Genomic DNA, 20,533 nt, shown 5'->3' with positions numbered 1-20,533 from the left:
GGACTGCGTCGACCCAAAAGGCTTCGGGTTAACCTAGTTTATTGACGGCAGTTCTCTAGCAGTCCTCGACGCAGTCCCAGTTAAGGGCGTGGGCGACAAATGCGCGATTTGGCTGAAATTTGGCCCAAACCCCTATCTTATGACTTACAACATCATTGCCTAGTTTTATTCGAATCGGTCGATATGGTGATAAAGGCCCCCCCGGTATAACTTTTTGAGTCCAAAATATTTCTAATACAAACTCAAAAATCGGTCCGGCCGAATTTAGCACGCTTTTGCTTGTTAAATCATAATTTTGTCTAGCATCGTATGGAATATGATCAACAGGGCCATTGACAGCCTTTGGTTTAAATATCCACGTAATTTTACCTTCGTTATATTATATCAGAATTCCCAATTAAGAAGAATAAAAAATGAATTATTTATCCGATTTTATATCAAGCCAATCGCAACATAGCGGTACTGAAGAGATAGTAGGTAAAAAAATAATGCTGTTGAAATTTGATGAAAGATAACTTGGCAATAACAACGTTCAAAGGTAATTTTTCTTGAATAATAACAAATTCTACAACAGATAGAAAATAATGTGAGATGGCAAAGTAAAACAAAAACAAAACTATGTACTGGCCAAATAAATGTTCATTGTAAGAAAAAGAAACTTCAATTTGGCCCAAACAAGTCTGATGGTAACTGAAGCCATGGCCACAGATCAGTTGCAGACATTTGCTCGTACCAAGCAGTTGTGTGAAGACGCGTCGCGGTGTGAAATTTATCAGTAGCACAACTCAAGCAAACAGCCAAGAGTCTTGAATTAACCACGCGACAGTCGAGTGTCTGTAAAGAAAATAAATATTCAACAATAAACAGCAACCAACAACAAAAAGGTAATGAAGAAAGCTTAAGAAAAACAAGTAAACGAAAGAAAGAGTGTAACAACAGTGGAACCCAACCCAATAGCCCCTCAGCGTAGTCAAATCAACTGCGACGACTGCGCATGCGCGGCAGCTATTTTCGTCGAACTTGTTGGGCCACTGCTGCTACCACCACTTACTGTTGTTAACAATATTGATAAGTCAACAACATTGCCAGTGTGAAAAGCAACATTAACCGCAAGCAATACTAGAGAGAATAAACATTGTGTGGCGGTCTACTTAACACTAAAAACCGCTAGAGAAAAGTATCCACATTATCAGTCGTGCTATATGCGGCCAAGTGAAAAGTTGTGCTTGAACTCTAAACGGATTAAAAATAAGAAAGCATTGCAACGAACGAACGAACTCTCAGCATAAATACTTCACACTGTTGTTAATTAAAATCTATCATAATTCATAAATCGATTCAAAAACCTATCGCACAGGATTATTTAACTACCATTAAACAATTCGCGCAAAAAAGTCACAATAGAAAGGTACACCCTCAATGGATACAAATATAGCAATAAGAAATATTTTTTTAATGCAGAACCCAATACATTCACCAGCAGTGTTGTGTAGATGTACATATTCATTAATAATTCATGACAAAAGACCTAAGAAAAATCTAAAAAAAATATTTGCCACATTAAGTGTGGCATATTCCCGTAAATCATAGTGTACCGAATACATAAATTGAACAAGTCAGACTAGAATTTCAAAAACTAGTAAAAAATTTAGCACAAAGAAAGTGCTTACTTCATGTGTGTGTGTGTGTGCTTGTGCGTATGGGAAAGAGTGATGTTACAATGTTTGAGGGCCATTTGTAAATAAACAATTCATTTAAACGAATATGAACGATATTTTTCTTGAAGTTAAAATTTATTTTGTCTATGTATACATTTCCTAGAATTTTATGAAATCATATTTGACCCAAATAAAAAACTGGATTATGCAGTATACAGTGGTCAGAAAAAGTATTCGCCATATAGCTATGCGATTATGTGCTATGTACAGCGAAATGCTTAATGAACAGTAACAATGGCAAATATGATTATATATAGGACTTTCTTACGCAGTTGTTTGTGTTCATCACATATATGACGATAGCAACTTTTAAAGTGTTCGTTTCTGCCAAACCAAGATCGAATAAATTTAGCGCAAAACGTGTATTTGCAAATGTTTATTGTGGTTTTAGTCCCGAAAATGGTAAAAAAATATTGTGCAAAAATTATAACATTTTTAAATCATTTACAATACATGTTTGTGCTCATGATTTCACTATTTGGTTAGAAAGTTTAATTTACATATGAAAATATATCAGTACCTCACGAACTATTTTACAACGCTTCATTAAATCATTATACTGCATACATCATGTCACCTTGGGATAAGAGTACACTATTTTTTTTTTTTTTTTTGCATTTGGAATATATATCCAAGGCCACATTTAATTCTTGATTCTGGCATTCGACCGCTTGAAATTTTTAGCAGACAACTCTCATTGATGAAATTCATTGGGGATTTTATATGGTTTATAGTTATTTATAAGTTCATAGATCTTCCCAAAAAAAATAAATTGGAAGTTATTCTAATGGAACAGCAATTTACATAAAAGTGACAAAAGCTTTCTCCATTCCTGCATCATAGGAAGTAACGAAGAATAGCACTGACCATGCTAAGATTAAACGCTTGCGTGGAATATAAATTGGGCGGATTTATAAATGAATTGCATTGTTTGTATTTTTTGTAGGCATATCCTAGGTTGAGAGATGTGTGTTCCACACACAATTTTTGACTATTTGGGTAAGGCGTTTTAAAAAAGTGTTCGTTCTGTTGCAGAGGTTTTCGTCGGTTCTCTTGCTATAGTTTTTATAGGGCATTTTTTATCACGACTAAACGTTGCGTTTTTCTTACTGAAACTGATTTAAAAGGATTCGAACTCCAGCGTTCAGCGTCATAGGCGAACATGCTGGCCTCTGCGATACGGTAGACTTTACGATTAAATTTGCAAATTTTGTACATAAACATTCCACTAAGGAACAGGGGCAAACTTCTCATATATTAATGAATGCAGTCCGATTCAAGTTTTAAGCTCAATGAAAAGGGGCATCTTTTTTATAGCCGAGTCCCAACGGCGTGCATTAGTGCGACACCTCTTTGGAGAGAAGTTTGGACATATTACCTCACAAATATCGCCAATATTCGGAGGGGAAAACAACCTGTGCAATTGTTTTCTGTCGGACTCGCCAGGATTCGAACCCAGGCATTCAGCGTCATAGGCGGACATGCTAACATCTGCGTTGTGGTCCTCCACCTGTATTATGTAATTAACTCATATTTAGGTCAAGTTTGAAAAAGGAATGGGAGGGGGGTAAGAGGGAGTCGTAATTATTGACATTTGTCCTGAATTTCTGGATGTCGTAGTCGGTGGGAAAGATATTTGCCGAATTCACTAAGTGCAAAATTTAGCAGCATTGTTTGTAACACCTCGAAATATCGACTAGCGACCCTATAAAATATATGCATATATCCACCTATACACCTTTTGCAAACCTAAACGGCCTACATCAACAAAAAGTATTTGTGCAAAGTTTCAGGCGGATTATTTATTTGGGGGACCGCTATCGTGATTTCCACAAACAGATGGACATGGCTAGATCGGCCTTCAATATCAAAGGTTCAGGAATATGTATACTTTATAAATTTTTCGAAGTGGATTGACTGTGACCAAAAGAAGTCATTTCGATCGGACGGGACGAGCATTTGAAACCTTTCACCTTAGATGTATTCTATTATAAACGAATAAAATATTTGATCTTTGCGTGTTTCAAATATCCTGCAGGCCCCACCCCAAAACTCATTCAAAAGGGCAACTTTTCCAATTCGGACAATATGGGAATCATATTAAGGATATTTAAAAGTAGATTGCAAATGCAAATATTGCCCATGAACATTCCATTAAGGAACAGGGGCAAACTTCTCACATATCAATGAGTGCAGTCCGATTCAAGTTTAAGCTCAATGTTAAGGGGCCTCCTTTTTATAGCCGAGTCCGAACGGCGTGCCGCAGTGCGACACCTCTTTGGAGAGAAGTTTTACATGGCATAGTACCTCACAAATGTTGCCAGCATTAGGAGGGGAAAACCACCGCTGAAATTTTTTTCTGATGGTCTCGCCAGGATTCGAACCCAGGCGTTCAGTGTCATAGGCGGACATGCTAACCTCTGCGCTACGGTGGATTACAATTTGATATAAAAATTTGACACCAAGTGTCGGCAGGCCGCTCACCCACAAAAATTACATATATAACGATTGGGGCAATATGGGTATCAAATGAATGGTAAATGGAATTTGAGTACGAATCAGGTAAAAGAATTTGAACCAAGGTATCCACGGGAACTGCCCAATTGCAAAACCCCACAAATGGGCATGTTGTGTAACATCACAATATGGTAATCAAAAAAAAAAAAAAAATGGTCTTAGGGAGTAGGCGATGAATCCAGTATACAAATTTAGAAACAAGAGTCTGTGGACCCCCCACCCTCTTTATACCGTTCAATACTACATGTAGGTCGATAGGGACATTACAGGACTTAAAGGCCAGACTTTTAGCAGGACATGTAGATCGCGACTATAAAGGACCCAAATAAAAGGTATTATCATTTGGGTCCACGAGTCGAGGGGACCGACCACCTCCTCCCAACAAAAACAACTCAAAACTGTCATGTAAGCCCACCGGGACTATATTGTACTTAAATAGAAGAACAAGCGCCAACAATTAATAGTGAAATTAAACATGTATAAATGTGTGTTCGGCCGTACCGAACTTTGGATACCCAGCACGAAGGATAAAATATTCATCCTATTTTATTATAAATCCAGTACTTTATTCATAGCTATATCTAAATAGGGGCTGGTCTCAATCATATTTTAGTCAGCTTCCGAGAACTCATATACAAAAAACAGTTTTAGGGAAATCAGGCAAGAAATCCGCTCTTTATGGGATTAAGACCCTAAAATAAAAAGTCGGCCTATATTTCCGAAGATGGGAGTCTTAAAACAACTCACTATTTAAAATTCTAACAAAATCGGGTAGGTTAAGTTTAAGTGGCAGTCCGCCATCAGACTCACTTAGGCGTTTTCGTCCATTGTGATACCACAGGTACAGAAGAAAGAAGATGCCTTCTAGTTCCTACTGTTGAACCATCCAGATCGCTTTAAAAAGCCCAATAACTTGCGAATGTTCACATTCGCTAAATCAGGCAAGTTCTCAAAGAAATGAGAACCTAAAGTAGAACTCCTTCTGACTGCTAGTGCGGGACACAGACACAAAAGTCGTTGCTGGCAACCTTCAGTCTGGCAGAATGTTTGCCGATTAGACAGTCACCTGTCATGACGGACACAATAATTGAGACGTCTGTTATAGCCAATGACAGCAAAGCAGTATACCGCTTCAAGTCTAGATTAGGCCACATAGTTTTGGTATGCTCACAGCACCTTCTTTCTGACTATCATTCGTTGCCTTTGGGCCTGGTCCTGAAAACTTAGCTTACATGTCGCTAGAGGCATACCCACAGATTCCAATATCCCTGTAATATGTAAGGTAGTTCCTAGTCTCACAAGCTCGTCTGCTTTAGAATTCCCTGGGATATTTCTGTAGCTTTGCATCCAGAACAGGTGAATTTTGAACTGTTCAGCCATCTCATTAAGAGATTTTGGACAGTCGAGGGCGGTTTTTGTGTTCAGAAATACATTCTCCAGATATTTATGCCTATCGTCGTAATGACATTATATCTTAGCCATTCCACCACTTCCTTATTTGCAAGGATCCCTGCTTGATACACACTGTAGAGGTCGGCTAACCTTTTCGATATGAACAGTTCTAGATCTTTAGAGTACACGCCAAAGACCATCTGGTCGATTAATTTGGAACCATCCGCATAGAAGTCTATGTAACTTCTTCTACCAGGGATATCGTAGTTCCAATCGGTTCTATCAGGAACAGGGGTACAGTAATTTTTATCAAAAAGCGGCTCAGGTGGGGTGTAATCATCACTGCCTGAACATCGGATATTGTATCAAGGATAACACAGTGTTCGTAGCCGCCATATGACCAATGAGAAAGCTCCCTTAACCTCATGGCAGTGGTCGCCGAAACTTCTTATCGCCCAATGAATTTTCGGCTCATACACAATTTCCCTAATGGCCTCCGACGAATGCATATCAGTGACAACCTCTTTTGGCGCCACGTTGTCCGTCGGAGAATTTCCCAGGAAATGTGTATCAACGAGTAGTTCTAGTGTTTCCTCACTGGACATTGTCCATACATACTCTGACGTCTGGATATACCCCACCGTAATAGGTCTCAAGGACAGAATCTTCCTTAGCTTAGAGGGCTCAGATGTATCCTCCACGGAGCTGCAGAATTCTACCAGAATTTTTTCTGAGCCGTTCTAAGCTCGCCCTTATATTTTCTTATCTCAGCCTTATAGATGTCCCAATCGCGTGGTGCTCTTGTGGCTTTTGCTTTGTTGAAAAGTTTTCTGCAGTCCTTACTTAGACCAACCAGCTCTGGGTCCACCATGGCGGTCACTGTTTGCCCCTTGGCTTGGCACTAGGGCATGCTAACGCAAGCGAGTCATTCAGGGCCTTCGTGATCTGCTAGACCACTATGTCTATATCCTCCGTAGTTTCCACTTCCTTTTCTAGTCTAGAAGGGATAGTGGTGCAAAATTTGTGCCGAAATGTATCCCAATCCGCTTTTCTTCTGTTAAGCCGAGGGACCACTTCTGCAGTATTTGCGCCAAGGCTGAAACAAATATAACGATGATCAGAGAAGCTATGGTCATCCAACACTTCCCAGTCGCATATACTTCAACTTATTTCTTCCGATACAAAGGTAATATCTAATACCTCCTGCCTGTTCCTGGTAATAAAGGTCGGTTTATTCCCTTTATTACAAATTGCCAGATTGCATCTTATAATATATTCAATAACCAGCTCACACCTTTCGTTGACATCCGAACGTCCCCATATCTGGGTATGTGCATTAGCATCACTTCCTACAATGAGGCTTTTCTTTCCTACAGAAGCGGCTTCAACCAGCCACTTAAGGTTTGCAGGCGGCATCTCTGAATCGTGTGCCATATATAGGGAAGCCAGCCAGTAATGAGACTTGTTTATTTCAAGGCTGGCTTCTACTAAATCGTCAGTGCTTAGCGATGGAAGAAGAAATACATTTAGATTACTCTTTGCAAGAATACAGGCTCTGTGTCTTCCATTCCCCGTACCCTTGAGAAGTTTAAATCCTGGAATTCGTAGTCCACGAATCATTCCTTCACACACCCCTGGTTCCTGGATAAGAACCACGTCAAATCTCACGTCAAATCCTCCAGGAGCACCTTTAGTGCTGCCGAAGCTGCCTTACAATGGCGGAGATTTATCTGTAGAAACCGGACCATATTCAGGATTAAGAACTTCCACCACTGTTGTGTTAGCCTCGTCTTCTGAGTCCACCAGGAGTTCATCCTCACAAGACTCGTTAGAACTTGTCATGGTGAACTTCCGTACGCATCAAGGGGCAGGTGAGAAAGCTGTGGAACCACTCTTCCTCAGGACACTGGACACTTGCGGTGTGGACGATTTCCCTTAGATTATTCACTAACTGCTGCTGTCGAAGTACTTTCTGAGTTCCATGCTTCCCTGCTGGCGCGCACTTTGAGCCCAGTCCCATTTTGTGACCTACCCACACAGGGCTTGTCAGGTCCCGTTTCGATGCCATCCCCTACTGTCTCGATTGTGGCAGGGGGATTTTCAGTTTCCTGCAATCCGCCAGACTTTAGCGATGTGGCCAATAGTTCCTCGGGCAAGAGTTCAGCAACAACTGCTGTGTCGTCTCCTGATTCCCCAACACCACCATTTCATCTTGTTGAATCCGTAGGATACAATCCCTTCAGACTTGTTGAGGTCTGCGAGACAGCCGGAGTTTAGTACGAATACTGCATGTTTCCGGTCACCATCAGCCTCATCCAATCTACCAATCTTTCAGTCGGTGGTTTAAAGATTGGAATTACATTCCCTTAGTCTTTCAAGTATCGCTTCAGGATCTGAGGGAATCGGGTAATAAGTAAAGCTTTTATGGGCTTCAGACCCGCTATATGACAGATATATCTTAATATCTTCCGATCTTTGCAATATCTTGGCCAGATGGCGGGAAACTTAAAAAAACTAATTGATTCACATTTCAGTGAAATCGGGTAATAATCAAAGCTTTTTTGGGCGTCAGACCCTTAATCGACATATCGGTCTATGTGCCAGCTATATCTAAATATAGTCCAATCTGAACCATATTTAGGTCGGATGTCGCGGGGCTTAAAATAAATTACTGTTTCAAATTTCAGCGAAATCGGGTAATAAATGCAGTTTTTGTGGGCTCAGACCCTTAATCGGCAGATCAGTCTATATAGCAGCTATAGCCAAAGATCCGATTTGGCCCGTTCAAGAATTTAACCTGCTTGAATCAAAAAGACGTATCTGTGCCAAATTTCAGCTCAATTTTTGAAAGCAGTAGAGTGATTATAACAGACTGACGGACAGACACACGGACATCGTTAAATCGTCTTAGAATTTCAGGACGATCCGAAATATATATACTTCGTAGGGTTGGAAATTGATATTTCGATGTGTTGCAAACGGAATGAAAGGTCTTTGTAGTGGAGTAAAATTTGTACCCTCAAATTTGGGTTGACAAAAGAGGGATCTCCGGATCTTTGAAAATGTTGTATCCCATGTGGTAGTTTTGAAATACGATTTTGAAGAAACATAAGCAATACCATAAACAAACAAATTAGTATGGATTTGAATTGGACCCACTGCTCTGAATATCTTAATCGCCACCTTCAAAATGCTCAAAGAAAAAATCAATTTTCAAAATGTCATTTTAAGATGTAGCGAATCACACCGGGTCAGCTAGTACATATATAAAACACATTTAATCAAAATCCGAATAAAAACGCACCATTTATGAAAGCATGGTAGCTAATATATCCAAATATATACCAATTTGTGTCATATTCGGCATGGATGTCGACAAGCATATTATAACTCACTGTGCCAAATTAAAGCAAAATCGAGCAATGAGCCCAACAATTTAACTAGAGAGATCGATTTGTATGACAGTTTTATTCAATTATTGATCGATCTGAACCAAATTCAGCACTGTGCAAAATTTTAGCAGAATCGGGTAATATATGCGCTTTTTATGAACATAAGCCCTCAGATTTGTCTATGTTTTAGCCGCATCCATATGTGCACCGACATCCATCATATTCGGCATGGAAGTCTAGAAGCATATCAAAACTCATCGAGTCAAATGTCAAAATAGAATAATAAATCCGTCTTTTATAGGCCTTGTGCCTAAATAGTGAGAACGGTCTAATGGGGGCTGTTTCAACATGTACATAGTCCGATATAGCCCATCTTCAAACTTAAAGTTGACAAAAATTGAATCTATGCAAAGTTTCAACTCAATATCTCTACATGCAAAGAATTAATTCTTTAGCCACAAACGAACTTTCTGTTCCAAAAAACATTAAGACTTTGTTTACTGTAAAATTGCAATAATTTATGACGAATATAAAGGATTTATATTTGTTTATGGCCCAAAATAAACATTTTTGAGCTACACTTTCTGACAAATGGAAAATATACAAGATTTAAACAAATCATCTTTCGTATAACATACCATTCTTTGCTGTAAACGAAACATCTTTACCTTTACAGAAGTTTTGAATTTTTGCGTAAAACAGTTATCCTTTACCACAATTGAAGCTACTAGAAGTTTAACCATATCCGAAGAAACTTTTTTATCCAAATGTGGCAAATTAACGGCTAACATTCAACAGTGGAGGGCTATGTTGCACAGTTACTATACATATAGTAACATACATTTATTTGTTGCAAAGATATTCCAAACGTTTTATTTTTATACCCTCCACCATAAGATGGGGGGTATACTAATTTCGTCATTCTGTTTGTAACTACTCGAAATATTCGTCTGAGACCCCATAAAGTATATATATTCTTGATCGTCACGACATTTTATGTCGATCTAGCCATGTCCGCCCGTCCGTCTGTCTGTCGAAAGCACGCTAACTTCCGAAGGAGTAAAGCTAGCCGCTTGAAATTTTGCACAAATACTTCTTATTAGTGTAGGTCGGTTGGTATTGTAAATGGGCCGTATCGGTCCATGTTTTGATATAGCTGCCATATAAACCGATCTTGGGTCTTGACTTCTTGACCCTCTAGAGGGCACAATTCTTATCCGATTGGAATGAAATTTTGCACGACGTGTTTTGCTATGATATCCAACAAATGTGCCAAGTATAGTTTAAATCGGTCCATAACCCGATATAGCTGTCATATAAACCGATCTGGGATCTTGACTTCTTGTGCCTCTATAGGTCGCAATTATTATCTGATTTGCCTGAAATTTTGTACGACGTATTCTCTCATGACCATCAACATACGCGTTTATTATGGTCTGAATCGGTCTATAGCCCGATACAGCTCCCATATAAATCGATCTCTCTATTTTACTTCTTGAGCCCCCAAAGGGCGCAATTCTTATTCAAGGTCTCCAACATATAATTTAATTGTGGTCCAAACCGGACCATATCTTGATATCGTTCTAATAGCAGAGCAAATCTTTTCTTATATCCTTTTTTGCCTAAGAAGAGATGCCGGAAAAGAACTCGACAAAGGCGATCCATGGTGGAGGGTATATAAGATTCGGCCCGGCCGAACTTAGCACGCTTTTACTTGTTTTGTATATTTTTATACCCACCACCATAGGATGAGGGATATTCTAAACTAGTCATTCCGTTTGTAATACCTCGAAATGTTTGATAAAGCATATATATTTTTGACAGTCTTAACATGATAAGTAGATCTAGCTATGCCCATCCGTCTGTCGAATTTACTATGCTGTCGAACGTATAAAGATATCCGCTGGGAAATTTTGCGCAGACACTTCTTATGGATATCGGTCGTAAGGGACTGAAAATGGACAATATCTGTTCAGATTTGGAAATAGCACGCATATAAACCGATCGCCCGATTTAAGATATTGAGCGCCTGTAAGCCGCATTTGTCAACCATGCGAAGTACGCTCATAATCGGTCTATAACCTGATGTAGATCCCTTATAAACCGATCTCACAATTTGACATTTTGGTCTCCTCGATGCAGCAATGGTTATCCGAGTCTGTTACAATTTTCAACAACCATGCTAAGCACGGGTCAAATCGGTCAATAACCTGATGCATGAAGCATATAAACCGATCTGCCGTATTGAAACCTTAAGTCCCTGGAAAACGCAATTGTTATCCGATTTGTCTGCAATTTTCTACGTGGTGTTCTGATATGACATTCAATATGGTCTAAAGCGGTCTGCAACGTGATATAGCTCCCATGCAAACCGATCTCCTGATTAGTCTTCTACGTCCCCAAGAAGCTTAAATTTTTGGCTGATTGACAGAAAGTTTGTATATACAAGTGCTTTTCAACTAAGTTAATTTTTCTAAACTTTTTGTAGAATCCATGGTCTTGGTTTCGAAAGTTTCGGCCGGCCGAACTTAGCACGTTTTTACTTGTTAAAGACTGTAGCGTGATTACAACAGACCGACGGATGGACACACTGACGGAAATGGCCTAGTTGTCTTTAATTTTACGACCATCAAGAATATACTCGTATATAATTTCTAGAGTCTGAAAGGGATATTTCGATGTGTTACAAACATATGATAAAATGAATAAACCCACCTCGACCTTCGGTGGTGGGTATTAAAATCTATGCAACTTGGCTAATGCTGGAAATTCAATCGGGTGTACAAATTTGTGATGATTACTTGGCTTTAATAGCGAGACTATAAAGGAATGTTGCCAACTCAATTTTTTGCCGGCAAGAACTAGATCACCGTATCAGGTTATATAAAGAATAGGCATAGGCATTCTAAATTCAGCGAACATTTGAATACCAGTTTTCAGAAAATAATTATGATAATCTAATTCTTTGGGATCATGACCTCTTTGGAACGTTTGTTTGATGTGTGTACAGCAATAAATAAGGCCAAGGCCATATGAATAGAGATAGTTAAATACTAGCTATTTATCCAAAATATGAGTATAAACTATATTGTTGATAATTTGGCCAAAAAATGCATCAAACAGCCAATTGTGTTCATTTCATAATCTGTAAGTATAACGAATAATAGGAAAAAATTTTCAAGGTTTGGCCGGGCTGAATCTTGGGAGCCCACAAACCTGGATTCTACTTAAATTATACACAAATGAACTTAGTTGAACGGTTCATGTATACTTTAAATGCCAAATTTCTGCCAAATCACACAAAAACTGAAGCTTCTACGGTCCGTAGTAGACTAATCGGTAGTTTATAGACTGATTTAGACAATATTTACCATGGATATTAAAAGTCATAACCAAGCACTACGTGCAAAATATCAGTTAAATCGAACAACAATTGCGACTTCCGGGGAGATCAATTGATGCGACTTGTCAAAACGGGAGATCAATTGATGCGGGAGCTAAATCAGGATATACACCGATTTCAACGGTAACTGGCATGATTGCTGGAAGTCATAATTGAACATTGAATAAAATTTCAACCAAATCGGATAACAATTGCGACTTTTAGGGGCTCAATCGAAAAACCCTTTTTTGTTGGGAGCTACATCCAAATATGATCCGATTTGGCTTATTTGTTAGTGAATATTTTCATTTGTTCGACCGTAAACTTGATTTTCACAGCCTCAGTTTTCATCCGATTTGGCTGAAATTTTGCACGTGGTGTTCCGTAATGACTGTTCCAAGTACGGTCCAAATCAGTCAAGAACATGAAATAGGTCCCATATAAACCTATCGCCCGATTTGACTTCTTGAGCCCTTACAAGCCTTAACAACTATGCCAAGTACGGCCCAAAATGGTCTAAAGGGTGATTTTTTTGAGGTTAGGATTTTCATGCATTAGTATTTGACAGATCACGTGGGATTTCAGACATGGTGTCAAAGAGAAAGATGCTCAGTATGCTTTGACATTTCATCATGAATAGACTTACTAACGAGCAACGCTTGCAAATCATTGAATTTTATTACCAAAATCAGTGTTCGGTTCGAAATGTGTTCATTCACCGTAACGTTGCGTCCAACAGCATCTTTGAAAAAATACGGTCCAATGATTCCACCAGCGTACAAACCACACCAAACAGTGCATTTTTCGGGATGCATGGGCAGTTCTTGAACGGCTTCTGGTTGCTCTTCACTCCAAATGAGGCAATTTTGCTTATTTACGTAGCCATTCAACCAGAAATGAGCCTCATCGCTGAACGGTGAATGAACACATTTCGAATCGAACACTGATTTTGGTAATAAAATTCAATGATTTGCAAGCGTTGCTCGTTAGTAAGTCTATTCATGATGAAATGTCAAAGCATACTGAGCATCTTTCTCTTTGACACCATGTCTGAAATCCCACGTGATCTGTCAAATACTAATGCATGAAAATCCTAACCTCAAAAAAATCACCCTTTATAACCAGATATAGCTCCCATATTTTAGCAATATCCATGGTGGTGGGTTCCCAAGATTCGAACTTAGCACGCTTTTACTTGTTTCCTGTTCTTTCGGTATTCGATATTCTAATATCGAATCAAGGTACAAAAAAGTAAATTGTACAAAATTTTACGAGAATCGGACAACAAATGAGGCCTCTACCTTGTTCACAAGAATATCAAATATCAAAAGAACAAAAAAAAAAAAAAAAAAATATATATATATATATATATATATATATATATATATATATATATATATATATATATATATATATATATATATATATATATATATATATAATTTTGTCATTCCGTTTGTAACACATCGAAATATCCATTTCCGATAAAGTATATATATTTTTGATCAGCGTAAAAATCTAAGACGATCTAGCCATGTCTGTCCGTCTGTCGGTTGAAATCACGCTACAGTCTTTAAAAATAGAGATATTGTACTGAAACTTTGGACAGATTCTTTTTTTGTTCATAGGCAAGTTAAGTTCGAAGATGGGCTATATCGAACAATATCTTGATATAGCCCCCATATAGATCAATCCGTCGATTTAAGGCCTTAAGCCTATAAAAGCCACATTTATTATCCGATTTTGCTGAAATTTGGAACAATGAGTTGTGTTAGGCCACTTAAAATTCGTTTTCAATTTGACACCGATTGATCCAGATTTGGATATAGCTGCCATATAGAGCGATCTCTCGATTTAAGGTTTTGGGTCCATAAAAGGCGCATTTATTTTCCGCTGTCCCCGAAATTTGGAACAGTGATTTGTATTAGTATTGTATCAGATTTGGTTATAATTGCCATATAGACCGATCTATTGATTTAAAGTCCTGGCCCCATTAAAGGCGCATTTATAATCCGATTTCATCGAAATTTGACACAGTGACTTATATGTGAGACGACGAGGCTATATTTTGTCATAACGGGTCACATAGGACTATGAGCTCACTTATGCAAAAGCGGTGCGCCAAGTGATGGCATGTGTAGGGCATGTGGGAAAGATGGTGAGACGTTGAAGCATATCCTATGTCATTGTCCGACTTTCGCGGCTAACAGACACCGGTACCTAGGTGGGGACACGATACCAGACATGAACCAACGTAGGGAAGTGATATGGAAAACAATTAAGGATTATATAAGTAGCACGGAATGCCTAACTTAAATTTTTTTTCGGTATTACTTCTTAGTTTTTCGAACGCAAAACAAGCCGATTATTGGCTTAGATGTATGTCTGAGTGTCATGGGGCAGATAAATATATGCACCCTCTTTTCAACCTTACCTAACCTATCCTATGTTATGCTTTTCAACATTCGTGTTCTATATGGTTCAGAGTTGTCTGTATTTGCATATGGCTACCAAAAAGACCATTATTTTGCTCTACAAAATTCAACAATGACTTGTACCTATTAGACCACTCCAAATCGGACCATATTTGCATATAACTGCTATGAGAGCATAAATTATGCATTTTTCACCGGATTATGACGAAAAGTGGTTTACATATATACCCGTGGTGGTGGGTATCCAAAATTCGGAGCAGCCGAACCTAAGGCCTTTTTACTTGTTGAAATTAGTTTACACCCTGTGGTGGAGGGTATAAAAATAGCACCTCATTTAACGAATTTGTCAAAAAATTATATTGATATAATAGAAACAGGAGCAACTTGGAACAATGGAAAAGAGTTGATATTTGGTTACGTGTCCCTTATGAGAAATGAAAGCAAAACAACGCTTTCCAACACAATTTACAAGAAGTTGGCATCTTTCGTATGAAAAATTTACCCTTTGTTACATTTTTATGGCTTATGTTTTTTTTTGCTATTGTGTTTGGGACAACTAATCTGTTGGAAATCCCAAAACAATGGAATTTCACAGGAGGCTTATGGTTGCACAATTTCCTCAAGAATGATGACATGTTGGGTTGCATCCATGATATTTCTAATCTAATATATTGGTCCAATATCTTGTATGAAAACTAACCCCTTTGCACTATGCTGAAACCCCAATGCTTTTCAGGTTTTGTTAAGAAATGCACCCACTACCATAAGATGGGGGTATATTTATCTAGTTATTCCGTTTGTAACACCTCGAAATATTGATCTGCGACGCCATAAAGTATATATATTCTGGATCGTCTCGACATTCTGATTCGATTTAGCCATGTCCGTCCGTCCGTCTGTCGAAATCATAATAGATACTTAATATTGATATGATTGAAATTTTGCATGGGGTGTTCTGTTACGGCTTCCAATAACTGTGACAAGTACGGTCCAAATCAGTCTATAACCTAATATAGCTCCCATATAAACGGGTCCCTCAATTATCCTTGTTCCCAGAAGATTTAATTTTTGCTGGTTTGACAAAAGTTTAGTATGTAAAATAAAATTATGCCATTCAACTAAATTTAGTTTTTATAAATTTTTGGCAGAATGCAGGCTTTATGAAAATATTATTGTACATATCGAATATTTGTTTTTTTTTTTTTTTTTTTTTAAATTGCAATAATCCATTTTATGTTTTTTCAAACAAAAAATGCAAATCTTTAATATAGCAAGCTTTTCACTCAGAATTGAATTTCTTTCAAGTAAATGAAAAATATTAGAAATATAAAGTTAACATTCAAACCCCAAGGATACTACTTGCAATAAAATGTTCTTTGCCCAGTGAAGTAAGGAATTTGCAAGCTTTAAATGATGGACGACCAGCCTTCCAGCATGTGTACTTTGAAACGCATTTTTCATATATTTATCCTTGTTCTCTTGAAGTAATCCCTTTTTGCATTTTTGAGTTTGGTTGAGATATAACAAGAAAAAAATCACCCAGAACATTTTAATTTACCCAAATGCATGAAATACTTGAATATGCAAAAGAAGCATACTCATCTTTTATAACGGCAAAAACTGCCGAGCCGAGAACCAAACCACAGCAAATAAATGCTCTTCTTGTTCAATATTTGTCTGTCTTTTAGCTAGTCTTTCTGCATGTCTGCATATGTGTCTCTGCGTCTGTCTGTCTGTCTGTGCGTCCGTCCATACGTTCTGCCATCTTTTGCTTGGAAAACACCGCAATTTCTTTATTGGTTCGAATGAATGCCAGGCATCTATGCGTAAAGTTTTGCTGCACTTTCAGCCACCCCAAAAGAAAATAAAGCCATACAGAATTCTACATAAAGGAACACTCAACCAGAACGAACAAAAGAAAATGCAGATTCGTAAGTGCAACAATTCTAGCATTTGAGTTGAGTTCAAGCTAAGAAATCGCATGAAAACCATTATCACTTATAAAGACTTGTTTTGTATTAGTGAAGTGGGTTTTTATTTACCGGTTTGTTTGGTGCGCTGCCATTTCAGTCCATCTTTGCATAGGATATGTAGCACCCTACATTTATGTTCCATGTTACTGTTTGCAGTAAACATACACATGTATGTTGTACCATATATATGCCTTTAAACATGATTTCTGTTTAATTTGAATTTAAACAAAATATAATCTAGATGTAGACCTTCATAGAAATAATAGAAAAATTAAGCCCTTAAAAAATTTTACTTCTCAAAATTTAATTTTTGTTCAAGGCGTTTTCGTTTCATAAACGAGTCTGAACGGGCCATAATCGCTAATAAATGGCCCACAACTATGATTTGGTTTTGAAATTTTCAAGAAAATAACTTTGAATACCCACCAAAATATACCCGCACCAATGGCCTGGTGTAATAACTAATTAGTTCCTAAAGGAAGTTTTCATAAACATTTTGCAGGGATGCCGAATACCAGAAGGAGGTCAATCCTATCAGCTTTAAATTTCATATGGGAAAAGAAAGCGGTATAAATTGTAGCTAAATCTTGAACTTGATTCTTTCTTGCTCTCAAAAAACGAATCAGTGAAACCACAATTCTCTTATTTAGTGTAGTCCATAGAGGTGTTGAAACCAGTCCTCATTCAGACTGATATAAATTGAAGGGTATTGCAAATTCAGTTAAACCATGCATTAGGGTAGTTGAATTTGTTACATCCCATTTTCCGTTCTGCATAACTTTCAATAGTTAGTTACTGCTTGCGGCAGAAAACATTAGTTATTTCAATGGTGTTTCCTTTAGAACACTTAGTATTGTTTGTTGAAAAACTTGTAAAAGGTTTTGTGAAGAATGGAAAAGATTTAACAGGGATTGTAGATAAAATAAATTCATTATTTCAAAAATGTAGCTTTGGTTTTCGCAATCAAATTGCAGTATATCTTTGAGAAAATAGGGAAGACATAGGCTTATACATAAGTTTTTACATACCTATTAACAAATACATATAGTAAGTATGTTGAAAGAGTATTTGCTAAAAGTGGGAAACGAAGTTTGTTGTATATCCTTAGTTGATCTAAGTGACGTACGAGGGTAGAACATAGAAAAATCATTGCAAATTTAACTGAAGTCGCTTATAATATAATGTGGGCTTCTGCAGTATATTATTTAGGATCGGCTCAAAAAATTGAACTACAAATTGCAAATTTTGCCCATTAACATTCCACTAAGGAACAGGGGCAAACTTCTCACATATCAATGAGTGCAGTCAAATTCAAGTTTAAACTCAATGATAAGAGACCTCCTTTTAATAGCCGAGTCCATGCCACAGTGCGACAACTCTTTGGAGAGAAGTTTTACATGGCATAGTACCTCACAAATGTTGCCAGCATTAGGAGGGGAAATCCACCGGTGAAAATTTTTTCTGATGGTCTCGCCAGGATTCGAACCCAGGCGTTCGGCGTCGTAGGCGGACATGCTAACTTCTGCGTTACGGTGGAACTGTTGTCATTAAAATAGAATATGCATCAATTTATAATATAATGTTTGAATTGTGTCCCGTGCATTGTGTATAAATATAGAAATATAAGCGATACATCTACATAAAATTTTTAATATGGTTTTCGTTCAAAAACTGACAATTCACAAACAAATAGAGAAAGACAAAAGCCAGACGGAGACTATGTATAATATAAATATAATATAAACTTTTCTGCTGCAAAAACGTTGGATTTTATTAACGATAAGAGTACAAGTTTTTTTTTGCGATAAATTAATGCAAGAATTTGTGGTAAATAGAAAGTTTTTTCTTACACTGACAATACCTCTCATTCTTGATATAGAAAATGTTATTCGGGATTTTAACTATTTTTTTTTACTTATGAATAAATTTAACGTCACGCTTACGTATAAGTATATTCTTTTTATACCCACCACCGAAGGATAGGTCCAGATTTGGATATAGTTGCCATATAGATCTATCTCTCGATTTAAGGTCTTGGGTTATAACAGGCGCATATTTTTTCCGATTTCGTTTAAAATTGGGACAATGAGTTGTGTTAGGCCCTTCTACATCTTTTTTCAATGTGACACAGATTGGTTTGCATTTGGATATATATAGTCCGATATCTCGATTTAAGATCTTCGGCTCATAAATGGCCCTTTTTTTCTCGGATTTCTCTAAAATCTAGGACAGTGAGTTGTGTTAGGCCCCTCGTAATCTTTCGGTCCAGATTTGGTTATAGCTGTCATAAGACCGATCACTCTGTTTAATGCCTTGGCCCCATAAAGGGCCGTTTCTGATATATAAAGAACACACAAACAAACAAAAAAACACAAATTGATTTTTATATATAGGAAGAGAATTGCTCCCATAAAGACTGATCTGTCGTTTTAAGGCCTCGTGCCCGTAAAAGGCGTATTTACCGAAAATACCCGAAAATTTTTCCATGAAATTTTGCACAACGAGTTATGTAAGGCACCCCGATATCTCTACTGAGTATGGTCAAGATCTGAATAAATTTGCCTCCATGTATACCGATCTCCCAATATAGGGTCTTGGGCTCATAAAAGCCGTTTTTGTTCCCTTGGTAGGGTCAAATTTGGCTCAGCTAATTTTATTTTGCCCTTCAATATTCTTGCTGACTAAAGCCTTATACGCGAACTTTCGGTCTAGTAGCGAGTATGATCTAAACCTGACGACATTTGACTACAGCTGTCATATAGTGCAGGTACGACGAACGACTTTCAAATTTGCCATTTTTATTCTCCTGTAAGTTAAAGTAAGGATACGGATTTTTTTTATTTATTTTCCTTAGTATAGTTTTTATACCCACCACCGAAGGATGGGGGTATATTCATTTTGTCATTCCGTTTGCAACACATCGAAATATCCATTTCCGACCCTATAAAGTATATATATTCTTGATCAGCGTAAAAATCTAAGACGATCTAGACATGTCCGTCCGTCTGTCTGTTGAAATCACGCTACAGTCTTTAAAAATAGAGATATTGAGCTGAAATTTTGCACAGGTTCTTTTTTTTGTCCATAAGCAGGTTAAGTTCGAAGATGGGCTATGTCGGACTATATCTTGATATAGCCCCCATATAGACCGATCCGCCGATTTAGGGTCTTAGACCCATAAAACCCATATTTATCACCCGATTTTGCTGACATTTGGGACAGTGAGTTGTGTTAGGCCCTTCGACATCCTTCGTTAATTTGGCTCAGATAGGTCTAGATTTGAATATAGCTGTCATATAGACCGATCCTCCGATTTAGGGTCTTAGGCCCATAAAAGCCACATTTATTATCAGATTTTTCTGAAATTTGGGACAGTGAGTTGTGTTAGGCCCTTCGACAATTTTCGTCAATTTGACCCTGATCTGTTCAGATTTGGATATATCTGCCATATAGACCGAACTCTAGATTTAAGGTTTTGGGCCCATGAAAGGCGCATTTATTGCCCTATGTCGCCGAAATTTGGGACAGTGAGTTAAGTTATGCCCCTTGACATACTTCTGCAATATGGTACAGATCAGTCCAGATTTGGATATAGCTGCTATATAGACCGATCTCTCGGTTTTAGATTTTAGTGCCATAAAAGGCTAATTTATTGTCCGATTTCACTGATATTTGGGACAGTGCGTTGTGTTAGACTCTTCGTCATGTTTCTGCAACTTAACTC

General features: G+C 37.8%; 1 protein-coding gene across 7 annotated transcripts in view; it reads left to right on the top strand.

Annotated features, from left to right (window-relative positions):
• Positions 1–20,533, top strand: part of LOC106093770 (nucleolin) — a 330,417-nt gene that overhangs the window by 185,430 nt on the left and 124,454 nt on the right. The window contains exon 1 of one of the 7 annotated variants that reach the window (XM_059361463.1): positions 782–884. The exons of 5 other annotated variants lie outside the window; for them this stretch is intronic. The gene's annotated coding sequence lies outside the window, so the exon portion shown is untranslated. Of the gene's footprint in view, positions 1–781; positions 885–1,202; positions 1,409–20,533 lie in introns of those variants that run through there. One more of the 7 variants, XM_059361455.1, reaches the window with a different exon arrangement.

The sequence above is a fragment of the Stomoxys calcitrans genome, chromosome 1 (assembly GCF_963082655.1).
Source record: "Stomoxys calcitrans chromosome 1, idStoCalc2.1, whole genome shotgun sequence".
Lineage (NCBI taxonomy): Eukaryota > Metazoa > Arthropoda > Insecta > Diptera > Muscidae > Stomoxys > Stomoxys calcitrans.
Note: the sequence above shows the minus strand (reverse complement) of the source record. Positions and strands in the feature narration are given on the sequence as shown.